This window comes from Callorhinus ursinus, unplaced genomic scaffold (assembly GCF_003265705.2).
Source record: "Callorhinus ursinus isolate GAN/ISIS: 27379988/994484 unplaced genomic scaffold, GSC_fseal_2.0 scaffold29, whole genome shotgun sequence".
In the NCBI taxonomy this organism is placed as follows: Eukaryota; Metazoa; Chordata; class Mammalia; order Carnivora; family Otariidae; genus Callorhinus; species Callorhinus ursinus.
Genome location: NW_027397091.1, coordinates 6,378,997 through 6,402,739, shown reverse-complemented (window position 1 = coordinate 6,402,739; position 23,743 = coordinate 6,378,997). Strand labels below are relative to the sequence as shown.

General features: G+C 41.1%; 1 protein-coding gene across 15 annotated transcripts in view; it reads right to left on the bottom strand.

Annotated features, from left to right (window-relative positions):
* PLCB4 (phospholipase C beta 4) overlaps positions 1-23,743 on the bottom strand; it is a 414,054-nt gene that overhangs the window by 267,229 nt on the left and 123,082 nt on the right. The window contains exon 3 of one of the 15 annotated variants that reach the window (XM_073878377.1): positions 18,374-18,522. The exons of 13 other annotated variants lie outside the window; for them this stretch is intronic. The gene's annotated coding sequence lies outside the window, so the exon portion shown is untranslated. Of the gene's footprint in view, positions 1-17,908; positions 18,048-18,373; positions 18,523-23,743 lie in introns of those variants that run through there. One more of the 15 variants, XM_073878380.1, reaches the window with a different exon arrangement.

Sequence of the window (23,743 nt, the reverse complement as noted above, 5' to 3'; positions counted from 1 at the left end):
AGGCGGAGGGGGGGGGAGGAAAAGTATAATCGATCCCTTTTTTACTCCTTCCAAACCCACCCTTTTCCATTGCCCTGAATTCTGAAAATTCAGAGATTATGAAAAGATAGGAACAAAGGGAAAGCTAACACTAGAAGCAAAGAAGAAAAACCACTGGCTCCCTTTCTTTCGTCAAAAGGAAAGTGAGCTTTCCTCTAGGTCACGAGAAAGGAAAGAGGTCTATAGTTGAACAACCTCATACCTTTTCCATTAACTTCCATCGAGCCACCAGCAGCACAGACCCCACGAAACCCAGGCTTAGCAGTTGTAGTAATGGGGTCACCGGAGGTGGAGCTAGGATGGGGAACACATTTGCATAGAAGATGCATTTGCATTCAAGATTCATTTCCACAACTAGGTTGGACGAACCCACAAGTTCAGTGGCATTTACTCAGAGTTCTTCCCTGGTACTTGCAAGGCATGACCAAGGACTGTCACCTTGCCAGGGCCCTCCGTGCAAGGAGTAAGAGACTAGAACTATACTTCACTCAATCCCCTCAATGGTTCGCCTATGATCCTCACCTGAGCTCCAGTGAAGGTCCTGGGGGCAGTCACAGAGCAGAAATCACAGAAATATAAATTTAATTATAACTATATTTTATGTATTTAAAATGTTTTATATTCTCTGTATTTGTAATATATTTAATACTTTTAGATATGTATTTTTTATCTTATATATAAATACAAGCTTTGTCAGAGAAGCCTCCCTTTGGGATGATGCTTTGCAGTGTTGCTTGTTGTGGCTCTTGGTCTTCACACGGTTTTATTTGTTAGAATTTCTCATGCTACATCATTTGCCTTAAACTTGCCATGCACTGAAGCCAGAATACTTAAATATGTTGAGGATGGAACACAACCCTACGGTCCCCTGGCTGCCTGTGGTCATCAGTGAGCCTCAGAACATTCAAGCAGGGTCTTAGTTTCAGGAACCTGGATGTATGCCAACCCAGGTAATTACTCTCGGCCTACCTAATTTCCCCAGGCGATTTAACTGAAAATGGTATTATCCGTCACCTCAGTTCTCATCTGCTCTGAAGTGTCCCTGTGTCCTCTTCTTCCTTCCATTATAAGCTAACGGAGCTGGTTTCTTTTTGAAGCTTAAGTTGAAAGAAAAAAAAAATGTTTCTGAATCTCTCTAGGGGGAAAATATCAGATAAATACGAGCCATTTAATTAGTTGCAAACCAGGGTATTGAATAATGTTGGCGGGAGCCAGCAGCAAGACAGCCTTCCTTGCTGCCTACCCTCATGAAAAGTCTCTTTTATAGAAAGAAATACAAAGGGTGTCCTACTGAAAAACTGACTTAAAAAAAAAAAAAAATGGGAGGAGGGGAATGTGAGAGACCCTGAGAGGATTTTACTCTCCTGAAATAATTTTAAAAGGCACTGTTCCGTCGTTCATTTCCAAATAAGCTGACTTAAGAGTCAGCAGAACAATACACCATTTGACACAGGAATGCCTAAAACTCAATGAAAATGCAACAGAAATGTGCTTTCTGATTACTTCCAACAAACATGAACTTAGGCAGTGCTCTCCAACAGAAATACAGTGAAAGCCATGAAGGTGAGTCACACATGTAATTTTCAACTTTCTAGTAGCCATGTTTAAAAAGTCAGAAACGGGGCGCGCCTGCATGGCTCAGTCGGTTAAGAGGCTGACTTGGGCTCAGGTCACGATCCCAGGGCGGGTCCTGGGATCTAGCTGGAGTTGGACTCCCTGCTCAGTGGGGAGTCTGCTTCTCCCTCTGCCCCTACCCCCACTCGTGCTCCCACCGGTGCGTGCTCCCACCGGTGCAAGCTCCCTAATAAATAAAATCTTAAAAAAAAAAAAGAAGAAGAAACAAAGACTACTACTCAGCAGTAAAAGAACTGATAACAGCTTGAATGGATCTCAAGAGAATTTTGCTCAGTGAAAAAAGCTCATCTCAAAAGGTTACATACTATAGGAGACTCCCTTTATATGGCATTTGCGAAATGACAAAAGTATACAGATGGAGAACAGATTAGTGATTCCTAGGAGTTAGGGGAGAGGGAGGGAGAGAGGGAAGCAGGCAGCTACAGCTATGGAAGCTTAGCACAGGGAATCCATGCGATGGAATTCTGTATTTTGACTGTGGTGGTGGTCATATGCATCTATATGGGTGATTAAACTGCACAGATTTATCCAGTTACATGCATGCGCACACACACACGTACATGAAACTGATAAAATCTGAATAAGGTTAGTGGATTGGATCAATGTCAATTTCACGGTTGTGATATTATACTATAGTTTTCAAAGATGATACCAGTAGGGAAAACAGGGTGAAGGGTCTGGGGGATCTCTCTGTATTATATTTTACAACTACATATGAATATACAATAAGTTCAAAATTAAAAGTTAAAAAAGTGAACTGTAATAATTTATTTAACCCTATACTGCAGAATTTTCTCACATAATTGATGTACGTGTAATCGATATAAAAATTGAGATATTTTACTTTTTTTTTTATTCTAAGTCTCTGGAATCCAGTGCATAGTTTACCTCAACAGCACATTTCAGTTCAAACTAGCTACATTTCCAGTGTTCTATGGCCACATGTGGGCTGTGAGTCCCAGTATTGGGCACCAAAAAATACCTTAAACTAAACCTAATATCCATTTCCCAGTCCTGTCAAGTGGCACATTCTAACATGAAACATCGTTACTTTGTGGAAGTCTCTCACAGAGCAGGTTCATAATGAAACCCTTAGAGCTTGAACAATCAGTGAAAAATATGATCTGACTGGTAGAGAAAATTTCATCAGTGGTACCAACCTCAATCTGTTTTGGACCACAGTTTCCTGACAAAAATCATCCCTATAAAAGAGACATCTAGTAGCTTCTATGAAATAATGCCTAAGAAGAGTTTCAAGAGCTATAGTACACAACTCTGAGATCAAGACCTGAGCTGAGATCGGAGAGTCAGATGTTTAACCGACTGAGACCCCCAGGTGCCCTTCAAGAATTAAGATTTTTAACTATTTGTGAACCTTTGTGATTTTTTTTCTGTAGTTCTCTCTGCTTTCCTACTTCTCCTTGGTAATTAAACTTCTTAAAATGAGAAGGTCTTGTGGGTTTATTCTTTGGAGCCATGAAACTGTGAGACTCCATCTTCTTTTATGGGTAGTCACGGAGGAGAAAGAAACAAGTGTGTAATGGCAGCTTTGAAAAAAATACATAAAATTAGGCCAAATCTCTTGGGATTCTGTAAAGTAAAACAATGAGCAGACCTGGTCAACCAGGTCTGACAAAAAGCTCAGGGCTCAATCTCAAAAGACCAGTGCCATCTCCATCCACCAAGGAAAGTGGGAAAGCAGTGAGAAATCACTATTCCCAAACGGAACCTTCAAAAGTATAAAGAGAGTGGGTTATGGAATGAGAGAGGCCAATCTTTGAGAATACAAGACAATTAACCTCTCTTGGACCTAGTTTCCTGGTTTTATAAAGCAGCAAAATTATCCCCTTCAGTCACTGTTGTGAAGTTAAATGGAATAACACACGAGAAATGCCTATCACATTCCTGCAATCCCAAGCGGGTGTTCGATTACTGTCCTTTCCCATTCACTTCTATACTCAAGGAACTACCCATGGAGAGAAAATGATCTGTGCAAAGGAAACCAATAGTAACCTCAGAAACTCAAGAACTATTGCTCTAGAGTAATGCCAAGGAGAAAAATGTCATTTTAATCTATTGTGATTCACTTCTGTTAGTAGGAAGCTGGTTTCACAATCAAGCTAGGTTTGTAGCACTCCTGAGACAGCAGTACAGGCGCAGGTATGCCTAAGGCAGAAGCCCCAATATTATCTAAAAAATGGAAACTGGGCCAGTTTCAGAGAATCAAGACCTCAAGAACTTTTATATATTCACATTCTTCACAAACATACAGTGCATCTTCCAGTCAGCAAGTGAGAATAGAAAAAAGAATATGGCACTGCTTAGAAGAACCACTCAATGCCTGAAGTTCTCTTGTTACAAATTATAGAACTCTGAGACTGGTATTTATGTTTGTCAGATAGTTTTGGGCCACAGACAACTGACCGCCCATCTGTTCCAAGAGAAATCACATTGTGAGCTGGTCCACTGGTGCCCAGAATACAGGGATGCCAAGAGTAACTTGGTTTTTATTGATACAACTAAACTCTGCAAACTCTTCAAGACCCAGAACACAGCTGCCAGTATCAGAGCCCTGGGATGGGTACCATACTGAATAGAAGGGAGTGCATGCACAACTTGGGAGTGATTTGTATGGGCAACAGCCTGCTGTCATTCTGTTTCCTGTTCACGTCTCTTTGGTTTTATGAAGGAACTAAAACAATTTATCTACAACTCTAATATGTGGGACAAGATCCCAGATTTTATCAGCATCGTCACTACTGCTAGAAGTGAAGATATGAAACAGCTTCTAAGAGAATATGGGGACATTTTCTGCCATTGCTCTTTCTGACATTGGAGTCAAAGTCCATCATGCTACAAATACCATGTGAAGCAGGACAGAGTCTCTCTAGAAAACCACAGTAACTGAAGTAAAATGAAACGAGAAACTAAAACTTCGGTGTCTCACCCATCTAAGACATTCAGCCTTCATCAATGCCTGGATTCAGAGGCATAACTGGTTTTAACAATCAAAATTTCCCCAGCTCCAAATTCAAGATGTTGACATAGAAAGATCTTGAACTCACTTCCTCCCACAGACACACTAAGTCACAGCTATATATGGAACAATTTCCTCGGGGGGGGGGGGGAAAAAAACCTAAAAACTGGCAAAGTGATCCCTTCACATTGGGCAAATGGGAGGAAAACCACGCTGAAGTAGGTAGGACAGGCTGAAACACCATCTTGCCATACATCCCACCCCCGATGTGGCAACCTACAATCAGGAGGGAACTCAAAATCTGGAGCTTCTGAGGAGAAAGGGGTTCATACCCCACCTTGAGCAACCCAACTTTAAAGACCAGCACCTGAGAAATGAGCTCCCAAAACATCTGGCTTTGAGAATAATAAGGCTCATGCTCCTAAGAACCCCAAGGGGATGGTAAACCAAGGAACACTCTTAAAGGGCCTGGGGGCAGACACCTGACTCACCCATCAGGGGCCAGCACAGAAGCAGCCCATGGGAAATTGCCCAGACTTCATGTGAAAGAGACTCATTTCTTAAGTTGAAAGCACTGGTCTGAGGGGTAGGGACCTGCACTGAAATAATTTCTGGGGTCAAAGGTTGGTGGGAGCCATCTTTCTACTCTCCCTCTGCTCTGCTCAAGCCAACGGGCACCATACCATCATGTTTGGTTTCGTTTCCTTTCCAGCATGTCCTTTTTTGCTCCAGCAGATAGGTGCCATTTGTAAGCACGCGCTCGCTCGCTCTCTCTCTCTCCCTCCAGGGAGGAGATTGGGGTTGGGGGGTCCTTTTCCTTGTTTCCCCCCTTTTTGTCAGGTGCCATCTTTTTACAATCCCCCTTGTCCTCACTCGAGCCCGTGTCATCTTCACACACTCCCTCTGCTACACACCAGAGTGCCAGTAGCTCCCAGAGGGGAGCTTCCACACATGTCTGGTGCCCCGGTTTCTAAGTCTGGTGACCTGGTTTTTGCAACTGCTGCCCAAGGGACACCCTTGATTGCTTGGCGCTGGAGGCCAGCGGCGGGGGTGGGGGTGCTTACACTTATGGATCCCATGGGAATGTAACAATCAGAAAAACAGTTCTTGGCAGACTCCTCCTCCTAGGGTGCTGCACAGAGAGCAGATTGAAACACACCCCAGCCTTTCTGGGAAAGAGGCCTATTTGCTCATCCTGGAGCTCTGGCTCGAGGGTCAGGCTTCTGGTTTGGTGCACTTAGAAGAGCCTACAGAAGAGCTCCCAGGGAACAGGCTGGTGGATGCCCCCTGTGTAGTTTCTCTCTACCTTGCTTCCACAGTTCACTAGTATATTCTAGAAAGGAGCTTATATCTTTGTCTGGAGCCCTGATTTCTGCAGCTGCTACCAGGGAACACCTCTATCACCTGGCTCTGGTGACCAGCAGGCTTCTATTCATGGGTCCCACAGGACTGTAACCCAAGAAAGAATGAGTTCTTCAACAGCTACCACACCCAGGGCCCAGCAAGGGATAAGAGATTGAGGAGCTCAGTGTTTCTGTGAAAGAGGACCATTAGTTTACCATCCCACCAGCCCTTACCATGGGCTTCTAGTTAAACAGGAATCTAAGAGCTGACCAGAATATTTCCTGAGGTTTTGGAAGGAAGGCACTATCTTTGTACTTTCTCTTTGCCATCCTCCAGAGCACAAGCATCTCTAGGAAGGGAGCTGTTATACACTATATATCTGGTACCCCGATTTTTACAGTGCATGCATTGGTTTTTACAGCCAGTGCCCAGGGGATACCCCTTGGTCACCTAGCTCTGGTAAGCCAGAGGGGCTTAGATTCCTGGGTTCCCCAGGACTGTAATGAGAGAGAGAGAGTTCTTGGCAGGCTACCACCCACAAGGCACCACATAGAACACAGACTGAACCATACCCTGACTTTCTGTGAAAGGGGCCTACTTGCTAGTCTTGGAGCTCCAGCCTTAGAGGCAGGATTTGAGTTTGGCATACATCTAGAGGCTACAGAGCTGCTCTCAGGTAACACAGGCTAGGGGACTCGGATCCTTATGCTCTTCCTCCACCTCAATACAGCTTCCTGGTATCTCCCAGAAAGGAGCTCATACATGGATCTGGAACACTGATTTTGCAGCTGATGCCCAGGATACACCTTCAAATTGCCTGCTTGGGGGCCAGTAGGACCTATGCTGACAGCTTCACAGGACTGTATATATTTGCAGTCTTTAAAAGCTGTGGCCTGAGGGTCTGGCTTCATTCAGTTGCTGACTGACATTCTCTCCTTCGGGACACCAACTACTGATCTTGGCACACCTTCAAGAGCTCTTAAAAATAAAATAGGTTCCTTGGACAATCACAGAGGTTTGAGAGACAACCAAGACCTAAAGAAAGATTGAACAATAAGGTTCATCTCCTACACAAGGTTAACCCTTCCAGATTGGGAGAGGTTTAGAGACCAACAGAGAGTGTCAGCAAAATGAGGAAGGAGGGTACCATGATCCAAATAAAAGATCATAAAACCTCAGGAAAAAACTCAATTAAGTGGAAATAAGTAATTTACCTGATAAAGAGTTCAAAGTAACAATCTTAAAGAAGTTGCACCAAGCTGGAGAGAAAGAGATGAACACACTGATAGCATCACAGAGAAACAGAAAATATGAGAAAGTTCTAAACACAAGCCACAGAACTGAAGAATACAACAACTAAACTGAAAAACACATTAGAGGAGTTCAATAGCAGATCAGATAAAGCAGAAGGATCAGTAAAACAGGGAAGAGGAATTCACCCAATGTGAACAGGAAAAAAAAAAAAAAACTGACTTACAGTTTAAGGGATTTATAGGACAATATCAAATGGGCTAACATTTGCATTAAAGGGGTCTCAGAGGAGATAGAAAGGGGCAGAAACGCTATTTGAAGAAATAATGACTGAAAACTTCTCAACTTTGGTAAGAAGACATATCCAGATCCAGAAAGCCCACAGATTCAAAATATGATAAAGCCAAAGAGACCAACACCAAGGCATATTATAAGGAAAATGTCAAAGACAAAGACAGAATCTTAAAAGCAGCAAGAAGAAAACAACTTGTTATGTACAAGGGAAACCCCATAAGTTCATCAGCAAATTTTTCAGTAGAAATGTTGCAGGACAGACGAGAGTGGTAATATATTCAAAGTGCTGAAAGAAAAAAATTTCCACCAAGCATATACTACCCAGCAAAGTTATCATTCAGAATTGAAGGACACATAGAGTTCAAGACAAGCAAAAATTAAAGGAGTTCTTCACCACTAAATCAGCATTACAAGAAAATATTGCTAAGTGGAATTCTTCAAGTTGGAAAGAGACATACTAATTGTAACAAAAATATATGAAAATCTAAATCTCACAGGTAAAGGTAAATATATAGTAAAGGCAATGGATTAACACTTATAAAGGTAGCATGGAAGTTAAAAGACAAAAGTAGTAAAAATAATTATAACTACAATAATGAGTTGAGGGATACACAAGATAAAGAAATGTAAAATGTGGTATCAAAAACAAACATGACTGGGGGAGAGTAAAAATGTAGAATTTCAGAATGTGTTATGAACTTAAAACAGACTATTGTAAGTTGTTACATGTAAGCCTCAAAGCAAAACCACCAAGCAAAACCTATAGTAGACACACAAAAAATGAGAAAGGAATCTATGCACACCACTAAAAAAGTCATCAAACCATGAATGAAGAGAGCAAAAGACCACCTATGGAACACAGGAACTACAAAACAGCCAGAAAACAATTAACAAAATTGTAATAAGTGTACCTATCAATAATTACCTTAAATGTAAATGGACTAAATTCTCCAATCAAAAGACAGTGACTGAACTGATAAAAAACAAGACCCATCGGGGCATGTGGGTGGCTCAGTTGGTTAAGTGACTGTCTTCGGCTCAGGTCATGATCCTGGAGTCCCAGGATTGAGCCCTGCATCAGGCTCCCTGCTCAGAAGGGAGTCTGCTTCTCCCTCTGACCTTACCCCTCTCATGCTCTCTCTCTCTCTCTCTCTCAAATACTTAAAAAAAAAAAAAATCTATCTGCTGCCTACAAGAGACTCACTTTAGATATAAGGACACACACAGAATGAAAATGAAGGTATTCCATGCAAATGGAAACCAAAAGAAAGCGGGGGGATAACCATATTTACTAGACAAAATAGATTTTAAAACAAAGACTGTAATAAGAGACAAAGAAGGGCATTACATAATGATAAAGAGGTCAATCCAAGAGGTTATAACATTTGTAAATATTTATGTACCCAACACAGAAGCACTAAATATATAAATATTAAGAGACAAAGAAAAAGACAGCAATAAGATAATAGGAGACTTTAATACACCATACATATCAATGGACAAATCATCCAAACAGAAAATCAATAAGGAAACATCAGCTTTACATGACCTGTCAGATCAGATAGCCTTAACAGATACACACAGGGTATTCCATCCAAAAGCAACAGAATACATATTCTTCTCATGTGTACAAGGAACGTTCTCCAAGCTGGATCATTTGTTAGACTACAAAACAGGTAATAATTTAAAAAGACTGCAATCACATCAAGCATCTTTTCTCACAATTGTATGAAACTAGAAATCAATTACAAGGAAACTGAAAAATTCACAAATACATGGAGACTGAAACAACATGCTCCTGAACAACAAAAAAAAAAAAAAAGAAAAAAAAAAAAAAAAAAAAAACATAAAAAAAAAAAAAAAAAAAAGATCAAAGTACAACATACCAAAGCTCATGGGATACAGCAAAAGCAGTGTTAAGAGTGAAGTTCATAGCAATAAGTGCCCTCCTCAGGAAGCACAAAAAAAATCTCAAACAGCCTAACTGTAACGTGAAGGAACTAGAAAAATAAGAAAACTTAAAATCAGAAGGAAATTCTAAAAAAATCAACACAGAAATAAATGAAACAGAGTCTAAAAGGACAATAGAAAAGATCACTAAAATCAAGAGCTGGTTCTTTGAAAAGATAAAATTGATAAGCCTTTAGCTAGACTCTCCAAGAAAAAAAAAACAGAGCGCTCAAATAAGTAAAATCAGAAATGAAAATGGAGACACAACTAATACCATAGAAATACAAAGGATCAGAAAAGCCTACTACAAACAATTATATACCAACAAACTGGACAACCTGGAAGAAATGGATACATTCCTAGAAGCCTACAACCTATCAAGACTGAATCAGGATAAAAGAGAAAATCTGAACAGATCAATTACTAGTAAGGAAATTGAATTAGTCATTCTAAAGCTCCCTACACGCAAACGTTCGGGACCAGACAGCTTCACTGGTGAATTTACCTGACATCCAAAGAAGAATACCAATGCTTCTCAAAGTCTTCCAAAAAAAAAAAAAAAGGGGGGGGGGGGGGGGGAACAATTCCAAACTCTTTTTACGAGCCCAGCATTACAACACACAGACACCGTAAGAACAGATAATGACCAAAATCCCTGATGAACACAGACTCAAAATCCTCAACATATTAGCAAACTGAGCTCAGCAATAAATTAAGAGGATCAAACACCATAATCAAGTAGGATTTATTCCAAGTATGCAAGGATGGTTCAGCATCCACAATTCAATCAACGTGATACACCACATTAACAAAATGAAGGATAAAGATCACATGATAATCTCAAATAGATGCAGAAAAAGCATTTGACAAAATACAACTTCCATTTAGGATAAAAACTCTCAACAAAGTAGGTATAGAGGAAGTATATCCCAGAATAAAGGACATATGTGACACACCCACAGCTAACATCCTACTAAATCTAAGACTACATTCTCTGTTGGTGGGAATGTAAATTAAGAGAGCCACTCGGGAAAGCAGTATGGAGGCTCCTCAAAAAATTAAAAATAGAACTACCATATGATCCAGCAATCCCACTGCTTGGTATTTATCTGAAGAAAATAAAAACACTAACTTGAAAAGATACATGCACTCCCATGTTAATAGCAACATTATTTTTATTAGCCAAGCTATAGAAACAATTTAAGTGTCCCCTGGAGGAATGACTGGATAAAGAAAATGTGGTAATGTGTTATGTATATAAAATAGAATATTTAGCCATCACAAAGAATGAAACCTTGCCATTTGCAACAACACGGATGGACCTTGAAGGCATTATGCTACATGAAATAAGTCAGAGAAAGACAAATACCCTATGATTTCACTTATATGTGGAATCTAAAAATAAAAAACAGTATTCATGGATACAGATGGGTGGTTACCAGAGGTAGGGGTAAAGGATACATGAAATGGGTGTAGAAGTCAAAAAGTACAAACTTCCAATTATAAAATAAATAAGCCATAGGAATATAACGTACAGCATGGAGACCATAGTTAACACTGTATTGCATGTTTGAAAGCTGCAAAGAGTAAATCTTCTAAGTTCTCATCACAAGAAAGAACTTATGTAGCACAGGTTGACTTAACTGTGATCCTTTTGCAATATATACAAATATCAACTATTGTTGTACACCTGAAACTAATGTTGTATGTCAATTATACCTCAAGAAAAAAACTTAAAAATTCTTTATTCACATACATTAAAATTCATTCTGGTATATAGTTCTATGAGTTTTGACAAATGCATATAGTCATGTAACCACCCTATAATCAAGACATAAAACCATTCCCAAAAATCTCTCCTGCTGCCCCCTTGTAGTCAGCCCCTCCTCTCAATCCCACCCAAACCACTGATCTGTCTTCTGTTCTTATTTTACCCTTAGTGTATGGAATCATACATCCTGTAGCCTTTTGAGTCTCTTTTCACTTAGCATAATACATTCTGTGATCATCAATGTTGATGTTTTCATCAATAGTTTGTTCCTTTTAACTGCTGAGTCGGATTTCATTGTATGGATGTACCAGCCTGATTTTTCATTCCAGCTGGAGGACATCTGGGCTGTTTCTAGTTTCTGACAATTATAAATAAAGCTACTATAAATATTAGCATACAGATTTTGGTGTGAACAAAGTTTTCATTTCACTTGGGTAAATATCCAGGAGTGGGACTGCTGGGTCATATTTAAGTGTATGTTTAACAGAATAAGAAACCGCCAATTTTTCTCCTGAAGTGGATGAATGATTCTGTATCCCCACCAGAACTGAATGTATGAAAAGTCCAGTTGCTCTGCATCCTCACCCACTTGGAACTAATCTTTTTTTTATTATTATTACTTCAGCCATTCTAACGGGAGTGTATTGATATCTTATTGTGATTTTAAAATTATGAATTTTCGAGATCTAGCAGATTTCACAGTACCATATATTTCTACCTTTAAGTCAATAATGTATTATTATATTCCTTTTGGAGATAAAGCAACAAGCGCAAACAAGTGAATTCACGAAGTCACAACATGAAGAGGACTTTCTTGCAGAAGAAATGTTCCTTCCACAAGTTTGCATACGTGTATCTAATACCTACAAATAATAATACATCAATAAAAACAGATTCCCAGGGTGCCTGGCTCAGTTGGTAGAGCATGCAACTCTTAATCTTGGGGTTATGAGTTTGAGCCCCACACTGGGCTGTAAAGATTACTTACAATGTAAAAATTAAAATAAGACTGCCAATTAACAAGAGGAGATAACTCTCTAATCCATAACTTTCATTAGTGTAAAAAAAAATCATGAATTATGGACAATTGAACATGTGTTATATATAATTGCATATATACCATACAGATACATTTTATTATAAAGAATAGTCTGTCAAGTACATTGATAATTTAAATTTGATCACAAAAGGAGTATCTAATATTTTAGAAAAAGGATACCAATGATACTGCACATTTGCATAAATTAGTGATCTGATTACAAATGTTAGCTGTTCCAAGGAAGAGCTCTATTTTTAAAAAATGTGAGTCTTTGTCCTATTACTGTTTGCACCTTTAAATTAACTAAATACATGGTTTAGAAGTTTTACCATGTCTTATTTTTACCACTCTATTGTAATATTTGTGTCATATTCTGCTAAAGATATTACGCATTATCTATTCCCATAGATGAAACAGGAAATTAAATGTCTTCCATGAAAAATAGTTACTTCACCCATTCAACAACTATTTATTGCATTCCTAGCAAGCGGGGGTGGGGGGGGCAGGTTCTATTTTAGATAGGGACTTCAGGAGGGACTCTAATGAAGTGGCATATAAGCAAATACCTGAGAGAATGATAGAGTAAGCCTTTCAAAGATGTGGAAGAAGGGGATTCCAGTAAGAGACAGCAGGTGCAAAGGCCCTGAGGGGAGTGTTTTACAAGGTCGATGTGATCCATGCGGCTGGAGCACAACAGAGTGCGCAAGGGGACACTAGAGGGAGATGAAATCAAAAAGGGGAGCCAGATCATGCAAAGACACTGAATCTGATACTCAGTTAAATGGAAAGCAACTAGAAAGTTTTAAGCAGCAAACTTAGGTAGCCTGAACTACAGTTTTAAAGGATGCATGCCTCGCTATTTGGAAGACTGTAGTAGCCCAAGGGTGAAGCAGAGAAACCAATTAACAGGCTGCTACAAGAGCCCAGAGGAGTGAGGACAGTGGCTTGGTCAATGCTGATGACAGTTGACACTGAGAAAAGCGGTCAATTCGGTAATATTTTGAATGCAGAGGCAACAGGATTGGCTGCTGGGTTACATGTGGAGTGTAAAAAAAGGAAACGACTTGGAAGTTGAAAATTAGCACTGAAATGTTAAATGAGGGGTACCTGGGTGGCTCAGTCAGTTGAGCGCCTAGTTCTTGATTTCAGCCCAGGTCATGATCTCAGGGTCCTGGGATTGAGCCCTCTGTTGGGCTCTGTGCTCCGCGGGGAGTCTGCTTAAGGATTCTCTCCCTCTCCCTCTATCCCTCCCCCGGCTTGTGCTCGCACACTTGTGCACACACGCACTCTCTCTAAAAATAAATAAATCTGTAAAAAAAAAAACAATGTTAAACAGAATCATTTAGTCTGAAAACAATGAAGAGTTTCATTTCAACAAGGATCTTTAAGAAACACACACACTAACTGTACTGACGAGCTGGCATCCAATTTTTGAGAGCCAGGAGTGAAGATAAAAAACTGTCATTTCCAACAGCTAACTTTTGGAACACCTGCTGTCATCAGTCACTGCAGGAGAGTCATTGAGAATTTCAAATAAAGCTCAAAATCAGAATGCCATTCTTTCTCTTCTGCCCTCAATGAGTCTTGTGTAATATATTCCATATCAGCTACTGTAGCCGAGTTTGGCAAGAATTATGCAGATGAACAGATTAACAGATAAACAAGATGATTGAAATGTAAATTGATGAAGATTAATGCAGTGGAGTGCAGTGAACCAACATGCAGGCAGAGATAAAATTCAAAATAGTAAATTATAATTCCAGAAGTTTCATACACTATCAGTTAACTGAATTAACAGAAATCTGGACAATCTTGAGTTTAGAATACAACTTTTTTTTTCATTTCTCTCAGAAACTGAAGGATACTGTTAAGATAAAACCATTTGTCGGGCTCTGTGAGTTAAGCATCTGACTCTTGGTTTCTGCTCAGGTCAAGATTTTAGGGTCCCGAGATCAAGCCCCACCTCCATGCTCAGCAGGAAGTCTGCTTGGAGATTCTCTCCCTGCCCCTCTGCCCCTCTCCACACATGCTCTCTGAAATAAAATCTTTAAAAAAAAAGATTAAAACCATTTGAAATGAAGATAACCGAATGCTTAAAACAGAGTAATGATTTTAAAGAAATTCAAGATGGTTTTGAAGAAGTAGAGAGGCTGCAATTATAAATGGCATTGAACAACTTTCCCTTAGACTTCACTGTCTCTACCATCTGAGATCCACAAGTGAGAAGCAGTCAGTGCTGTGCTAATAACATGGTCCTCAGGACTCCACCAGAGGCACGGGACACTGAAAAAGCCAATGTGGAGCCAAGTCCTCATCATACTGTCCTCTACGGTTATTCTCCTTCCTTTACACAGTGTTTCCACACCTCACAGTGTTTAATAAATGCTTACTGCATGAATGAAACTTTACCACCGTGACCCTGGGAAAACCTTAGGATAGTGACTAACACATCTGGCAGAGGAGGAAAGTAAACCCCTCCACTTTACAATCCTTCTCCAAGGCGGGCCCAATGTACTTCCCTAAAGTTAGGATTCTGGGTATTTGTCAAGGCAACTTGGTGTTATAACCCAAAAATCTACAGCATTAAAAAGGAAAGAAAAAAAAAAAGTAGAAACTACTTTGGAATTTTTTTTTTAAAATTTTATTTATTCATGAGAGACTGAGAGAGAGAGAGAGAGAGAGAGAGAGAGAGAGAGAGAGGCACAGGGAGAAGCAGGCTCCCAAGGAGCAGGGAGCCCGATGCGGGACTCGATCCCAGGACCCTGGGATCATGACCTGAGCCGAAGGCAGATGCTTAACCATCTGAGCCATCCAGGCGCCCTACTTTGGAATTTCTTGAGTTAAAGTACTTCAACATTTAGTGACACTTAAAAATCACTAAATTGTACACCTAAAACTAATATTATACTGTATGTTAACTAACTAGAATTTAAATAAATTTAAAAAAAAAAACACGAAAAGAACATTTACTGCCAAATATGAGTAGAGTCTCCCTGGTAATCCATGTCCTCACCACCTACACCACAAACAGCATAGCCCAACTACACCTAAGCACCCTGGAAATGCTAAAGCCTCTCCCATGAAATTACCAGTCTCAGGATGTTCCTGCCAACTCTGAGGATTCACCGAAGGTTGAATGAGGTTGAAAAAAGTCCCTCTACTATTTCCATAGATGGCCTTCAAGAAAGAGAAATGGCGTGTTAAATCAAAATCCGGGACACAGGGATCTGCTGGTGAAAGAACTCATGGGCCATTCTTCAATCCCAATTAATCGACCCGCCATCCCTCCTTCTCCCCACGATGGAAGTGCAATGTTCATCATTCCCATCTCCGGAACTGAGATAATCTAAGGACAAACGAATGACCAAAAATATTCCATTAATAGGACTACTCAAGCCACATCACAGTATTCATTTCAAGTTCAGAACCATAACTCTATTTAATAGCACAAAGCCCTCCATTTATCTGCATCTTCTGAGCGATCCGGCAGGAGCCTGAAGAAGCTGCTAAATCATCTTGCCCCCTCTCCTCATCTCAGTTCTGCTGCAGATATCGGATTGCAGTTCGCTTTCAAGAACTCCCTTGACGACTTAGAACCTGAAAGATTCAATTTACTTTGCTGACTCCCTGTATTCCATGAAGAAAGAGAACCAATAACTGTGACACCATTTAACTGATGCAAAATTGCCTTTTCTTTTTACAGTAAGATCAATATTAAGCAAAAGTGCACCGAGTAACTTTTGTTTCAATATTCACTTACTGCATTTGTTTGTGTGTTTCAGAAACAGACACCCTTCAATGAAACACTGCCTCTTAGATAATAGTTGTCAAATGCTGACTTAGAACCACGTTAAGAAAAATCTGAATGTAAATGATGTAAACACTTTGAGACTGTATCTGGAAAGACAATGTATTTGCCATAAAAATATCATTAACTTGCACAGAGTGTTCCTTTTGCTGAGAAAGGACAACAGAACTCAGATCAGGAAGCTCCTCTAAGCCACCACAATGTTTTGTTTTGTTCCTGTTTTGAGACAGGGGAGTTTGAGGATTTAAACCTCTCCAGTTAATGCCTCGATGGGTCTCTTTTAGCGCAGTCTAGACCAGCACTAATCAATAGAAATAAAACGTGAGCCACATGTAGAATTTTAAATGTTCTAGTTGCCATGTTAAAAAGGTAAAAACAGGGACGCCTGGGTGGCTCAGTCGTTAAGCATCTGCCTTCGGCTCGGGTCATGATCCCAGGGTCCTGGGATTGAGCCCCGTATCGGGCTCCCTGCTCAGCGGGAAGCCTGCTTCTCCCTCTCCCTCTGCTTGTGTTCCCTCTTTCGCTGTGTCTATCAAATATTTTTTTTAAAAAAAGGTAAAAACAGGTCAAATTAATTTTGATATTTTAAGCCCAAAATATCACTTTAACAAATATTTTTGTACAAAAATTATTAATGATATACTTGACTTTTCATACTAAATCTTTGAAATCCAGTGTGTGTTTTGCACTCGCAAGCACATCTCAACTTGAACTGGCCACATGTTGAGTGCTCAAAGCCATGCGCACTGAGTGGCTCCCATATTAGATGGCACAAATGCTAGTGCGGGTCCTAGAGAGAATCTGGAACTGACTACTGGGTAGTCAATGGGTTTTGAGTGGCAATCACAGTCACTCTGTTACAAGGTGACTGGAAGAGAAAGAACTGGGAAGGCTCACATCGTCCTTGGCTCAGAAGCACTTAAGAATTCTGTAAGTTCTTAGAATAATCAGAACTTAACTCTCCTCTGATCCTTATAGCTCCAGACATTTCACTGGCAACCCCAATGTGCAAAGGGCTCAAAAATTAATTCGTCACATTTGCAAAAGCTATTAATTTACTGTTGTCCTCCTACTCTCGGGCATCTTGCTTTCTTGACATCGGGTATTCTCCACGACCTCTGTTATTTTTGTTGCTACTCAACTGATGAAATTCAAATTTACATTCAATTCAGAACTCCAGCTCTCATCTTGAAATGTAATCATGAGCTATAGCTCAGAAAACCTAAGGTAACTCTTCTACCTACTGAAAAGCTATATATCAAATAATCTCCTAGACACTTCATGAAAATCATCTCCAACCTACAGAAGGGAGGCATTATTGCCCTCACTATAGTAAACCAACACTAGAAGGATAATAACCTGACCAAGGTCACAGGACGAGTTCTGTCTAGTCCTCAAGTGCATAACCTTCTACAGTCCTTCTTTGCCTTGATTTAATTATCACAGCCAATGTCCTTGTATTCCTAAATTGCCCACGCCAAAGCAAGCATCTTTGTATAGGCTTGAATTCTGAACACAATTCCTACTTTATTCCTCTGGGAACAGAAAGCAGCAAGAAAATAAGAACCATCTGTCATTACTGAGCTCACAAGCAGCAGAGGAAAAACTTTTCTCCATCCAAAGTCCAAGATAAAGAAATTCACTGAGTACCACCTACACTACACAATCCTCCCACCCAGGTGTCCATTTATATGCCCGACAGTCATTTTAATTGCAAATCTGAGGTCACCCCTGATAATAAGGCCCTCCTCTTCCATTCTCGGGGCACTCTGGTCCCCAAAGTCATTAGTGCAAACTTACTTCAATTGCTTTTGACTCTGTCTGCACACACATTTCTCTGTAGGGACCACTGCTATTCCAAGCTTCTGCTCCCTTTGCTTGGACGGTTGCTAAGGAGAAGAGAGCGCTGTCCTTGTAATTATCACCGGAAATTCTTTTGTAATCTCCACCAGTCCCTTCCGTAACATCAATGGCCCCATACTGCTCAAAAGTGTAACCTCTGGTTTTGTGTTCCTGAGCAACGCCTGGCAGCTTCCATATGAGGTCATAAACAATGGATGCCCTCTAGACGAATGCAAATCAGTTTCTTCAGGGGCCTCCAAGCTTTAAGGAACCCTCCCTCCCTGGAGAAAGAAAAAAGAAATCAAGCACATCCCCCTTTACCACATCTCTCCATTTCACCTACTCCTGGGAAGACAGGGGCTCAACCATCATATATGTATAAGAAGGGTTTTCTGCATCCGAAAAATTTTCAGGCTGACTTACCTCTAATATCTTTTTTCCGAAGCAGTCAGTCCCTCCCCCAGGTATAGCCTGGCCCCACAGTCAAGCAAGATGGGTCCCAAAGCAAGTTGTCTCCAACTGTGCTCCTCTACCGATGCCCACGGACCAGCAGCATCAGCACCATCCGGAAGCTTGTAAGAAATGCAGATTCTGCATTTTAACAGTGCCAGGCGATACGTATCCACATCAAAGTGTAAGAAGCCCGGTCCAAGACACAGTTGAAAAGAATCTGACTTATGGTTTTATAAATAACTAGCCAGTTGATGCAAAATACAATTGTTCACTTAATTTCCATTATGCTAGGAATTGTTGGGTTTTGTTTTTAGCCTGTTTTTCCTAACCTAAAACTGGACTGAAAATAAAAGTTCCCAGAGAAAAACCAACTTTCTTCATGTGGTCCTAGAATCCTTCCATCTCTTCCTTTATTGAAGTGAAAGTTTATACTCTGTGACCCCATATGTACACAGAGAGACACTAAGGACTAAAAGATTTTTGCAAACGAACTTGAGGACAATGCATGGAATAAGTGCCAAACAAACAAGCAAACATAGTCTCATCACTAACTAGCCCTACACGTTTTCCTTTTGTGAACACTGCAAATTCTATTAGGACTTATGAGAGATAGTTTTATTAAATAACTATTAATTTGAGAAAACATGAGGATTTTAAGCTATATGAAACTACGTTTTACAGAAAAATGCAGCTAAACCTTCCTGAGTTCACCCTTCAGTGCCCTTGCAGTAGAGGTACATTTATAAAATGTATTTTAATAATAATGCCTATATGGTTTCTAGACAAATTTTGGAGACATTTTATCATAAGTTTTACTGTGAACACTTTTCACCATGTTGTTCGAATAAGAATCATTTTTTCTAATGTGAAAATTTACACTTATGTAAATCATGTGTAAATTTAAATTTATATTTTACTTCACAGTTGTGGCAGTTACATTTTTCACTTATTATGTGTTCAAAAACACAAAGAAATACCAAGTTAACAGTGAACACATAAAGTAATATAAAGCTTCCATGTTTTAAAAGTAATTTCTGTTTAAGGATACTTTCCCCATACTTTAAAGAAAAAATGATTTGCTTTTGAAAATTTTAATATTCTGATTGTCTATGACTGAAAAAACCTAGAATATAGATGAAAGATGCCATAGTATTTTAAGAAAAAATCATCAAGAACCCCAGCAATCAAATGACCAAATACTATCTCAAAGTTACAAAGTTTTCAGAAAACCAAACTCCTAAAGATCACAATGTATTTTCACCTTTTGTCTATTAGGTATTCTTTATGGTCCTAGCATTCTACTTTTCCTCGATGGGTGCCTCTCATTCTTAAAGGAAAAAAAAGACATTCCTTATTCCATTTCAAAACAAAATAAAACAAAACCTGCACAAAGCCAAAAATCCAAAACATATTCTGATTCTACTCCCTCTTTGGTCTGAGTTTCCGGTTGAAAGCCACCACCTCATTTCCAGCAGCTGCCATTTTATCACACTGGATAAACAACAGAGTGGAAAGTGCCTCAGTTATGACTGCTATGAGCAGGTCAATCGGCCCCTGGCCCTTCCTTTCTCTCTCCATGGGGAGAGGAAACAGAATGATGGACCCACGGGGTCCTTATAGATCTAAACGTTGGCTCGGTGAGCCTCAGCAAAGAAGGGTGTCCAGAGTGTGAACACAAAGACAGGGACTACCCTGTGGAATCCCAGTGCCTGGCATGGCAACTCACACCCTGTTTATGGAACATCCCAGGCCTTCCCCCCATGGCATCTCCTACATCTCCACTCTACCGTGGCCCATTGGCTCCTCTGCAGCCTCAGCAGGAACACTGCTCCGCCCCTTTCCCAGCCCAAGTCCTCAAGAGAGGACAAGGCTGGTGGACTAGGAAAGCCATGGCAGTGTCTTTGTCCAACGCTGCTTCTAAGTCAGATGTCAGTGACTCACAGCCTCCATGGTCTGTGATGGAGCGAACCAATGGAGCCAACCTTCAGGGACAAGAGGATGAGGAATCTGGTTGTGTGAATGCTTTTGCTACAAACAAAAAACCCCCAAAGCTCGGCTACGATACACTGAAAGATAAAAGTGAGAAGAGCAGGGCTCACATAAATGTTCCAGTGAAATCTCTGGATCTCGCAGTAACCATCTGTCAGGGCGCGGCAAGAGCCAGAGTGTCAGGGAGGCACTGAAGGGCAGGAGCGATGGGAAGAACTAAGGCTGTTGGTGGCCCTAAGAAGGGAGAAGGGGTCCCATGATCAGGGAGGGGCTGAGCGGCAGGGCCCCTCAGAGCGAACAAAAATCAAGAGCTGTGGCCTAAAGCAAGAACATGGAAGCAAGTCTGGATGCAGCTGCTTGGGCTGGGTGTATACACTGTTGTCCTAAGAGAGCACAGTCAGCTTGTCCTTTTGAGAAACTCTAGACCCTTGAACTCCGAATTCTGATCAAGCAGCAGCATCTCCCTGCTTCTCCCTATCGCCCCTGGCCCCAGTCTGTTCTCCACCCAGAAGGACAGACGATTCTTTCTAAAATTTAAATCTGATCGTGTCATTCCTCTGTTCAGAATTCCCAGTAGATTCCCAATACACTCTGAATACAACCCCAAATCCTTACCCTGGTCCCTGGGTACCCTATTTATAGTACTTCCTAGCCTTCTTTCCTTTGATTATCCCACTCCACCCAAAATAGCCTCTGTGCTCTTCCTCAAAGCCCCTCATGTGCTGCTGTGTAGGGTCCTCCCACTCGCTGTTCCTTCTGCATGGGATATCCACAGGACTCTTAAACTTCATTGATGTTTCTGCTCAAATGTCACCTCTTCAGGAAGGCCTCCCTCTACAAACCCATCCAAAATGGCAGCCTCACCTCTGTTATCCCCTTACCCCTGGAACCCACCCATCTTACACTCACCCACAGCCTCCTCCTCCAAGTGCTTGTGATTCTTTGCCTAAAACCTCTCTTTGGCTAAGAGCTGTGTTCATCCTTGCACAGAGGGGCAGGCCAAAAATGCCCAAGGGGTGGCACTCAGCCAAAGATGGGTGATGGTTAGTGGGTAAATAACCAACCTCCAAGTCCTTCTATGGGACAATTCCAGGGCCTGTTCTATACTGTATTCCAGTGGTCCCCTGTGGGATTGCGAGTTGATTGCCCCGAGAGGTAATCTACCCTTTACTGGATTCCTTCATGTCTGTTTCACTTCCTTACTCTCCTGCCAGTATTTCCAGGAATCACTTCCCCAATAAATCACTTGCACCCAAATCTTCTGTCACAGGAACAGCTTTGGGGGAACTCAAATTCAAGATCCTACCCACCCCCTCCTCCTAGCACAGTAGCCAGCACATGGCAGGTGCTTAGTAAGTATCTGAATGAATGAACTGTCATAATTAATCTTCACCTTGGTGATGCTGCCAATCAAGAAGTATCCTGTATCCTATCTAAAAGCTTATTTTATATACAGATGATCAGCCCTTGTCTCAGCTAGAACAAAGACTGAGAAGGGCTTAGGATCCTACATCACTTCCTTAGCAACAACTCAGTGCTATTTATGACAGCCATTCCTCTACTGAATGGGGTCCACCATCAAGAAACATGTTCTTTCTTGGGGCATCTGGGTGGCTCAGATGGTTAAGCATCTGCCTTCAGCTCAGATCATGATCCCAGGGTCCTGGTATCGAGCCTCACGTCTGGCTCCTGGCTCCGCGGGGAGCCTGCTTCTCCCTCTACCTCTCCCCTCCTCATGCTCTCTGTCTCAAATGAATAAATAAAATCTTAAAAAAAAAATGTTGTTCCCTAAAGTCAATGGATACTCCAATTCTCAAACCCTAAACTGTAGCATGTAAAACATGAGATTAACATTGTAGGTCGTTCTTAAATGCCCTCCAGATGCAAAATCCTTACTCCTTTGTGTCCTCCCCCTGGAAGCTAGGAAGTCAAGGACAGAGGCCAGCTCTTAGAATCAGGACTAGCTACATAATTTGCAGGATCCACTCCCAAAGGAAAACATGGGGCCCTTTGTTAAGAATTTCAAGACCGTGACAACAGAGCATTAAACCAAACACAGAGCCCTTCTGAGTCTGGGCTCTGTAACTGCACAGGTCACATGCCCATGAAACTGGCCCTGCCAAGGATTCATGAAGGATAAACCCTTGGAGACCTCCTAAGACTGCTCCTTTAGCACCGATGGTTCTCAGAGAAAGGAGAAAGAGCAGCGGTCTGTTTTAGCTTAAACCACAGCAAGACTACCCAACTCATAACAGCAGAGAGGCCTGCGGGCAGCTCTTCAGGGCAGTTCAGTTCATATCACCTTCGGACTTCACAAATGCCCAAGGAATCAATCATGGCGCACAGCTCCCCGCTGCCTGCTCCATGGTTCAAACTGCTGGCAGCTCCTGGGTTGCAATTACCCTGTTGAGTCCCACAGTTTAAATGCACAGATTATATAACCAAAGAGAAAGAAAACCTGCTTTTAGATAGAGGATGCAAAAGATCTCAGGATCTAGTTCAAGAAGATCCATTCCCGTTCATCACTCGGGGTCTGATGGCCGCATAGCTAAAAGGTCAGAAGGGTCTGCTAGAAAAATGAAAGGGGTACAAAACAGCCTGTTAATGTCATACCTAGGCTTCAGGGACACGTATAATTGAGAGAATGTGCAGATCAAGGGGGTACCAGGACACAGCCGTGATTAGGGCAGACCTATAGAAACATATCCAAGATGGGAAAATGGTATAACAGCACCCGTGCCTACAAGATACTTAATACATTTTAAGGGAGGAACAGAAGCAATCTGCTAATATGCACTGTGGATCCCCAAGAGGAGGACCCAGGACAGGCTTCCAAACACAACTGACACAGAACCCTTGATGAGCCAGGCAACTGATAGGGCTCAGGACAGACTTTGAGAAAAGGTTACTTATACCTAAGTAACCACAAACCCGATTTCCTGATATGCCAAGTGGCTTTACTATACACAATCATTTCTAAAGTTTGTTTTCAGTCTTGTACAAGATGCAAAAGGAATGACTGTCTCCATTTAAAATGTCAGCATTTAGCTGAACTTCACTTCATGAATAATTGCTGAATGAACTCCTGTAGGGCATACGATACTAATGGCCTCATGTTGGGAATTTCTGGTACCACACAAAAGCACTTTCAAGAGTATCGAGGAGTTGGGGATTAGTAGGCAGACATTTCAGGATTAAAATTCTGTTCCCGTTCTGTAGAGATTGTGTGACTTGGTACAGTCAACTAACCTTCATGGGCTTCAGTGTCCTTTCATTGTAAAGGGAGAGCATACCCACTTCCCAGGGGTACTGTGAGGGAGGAATTAGAGGATTATCAATTTTTTAAGATTT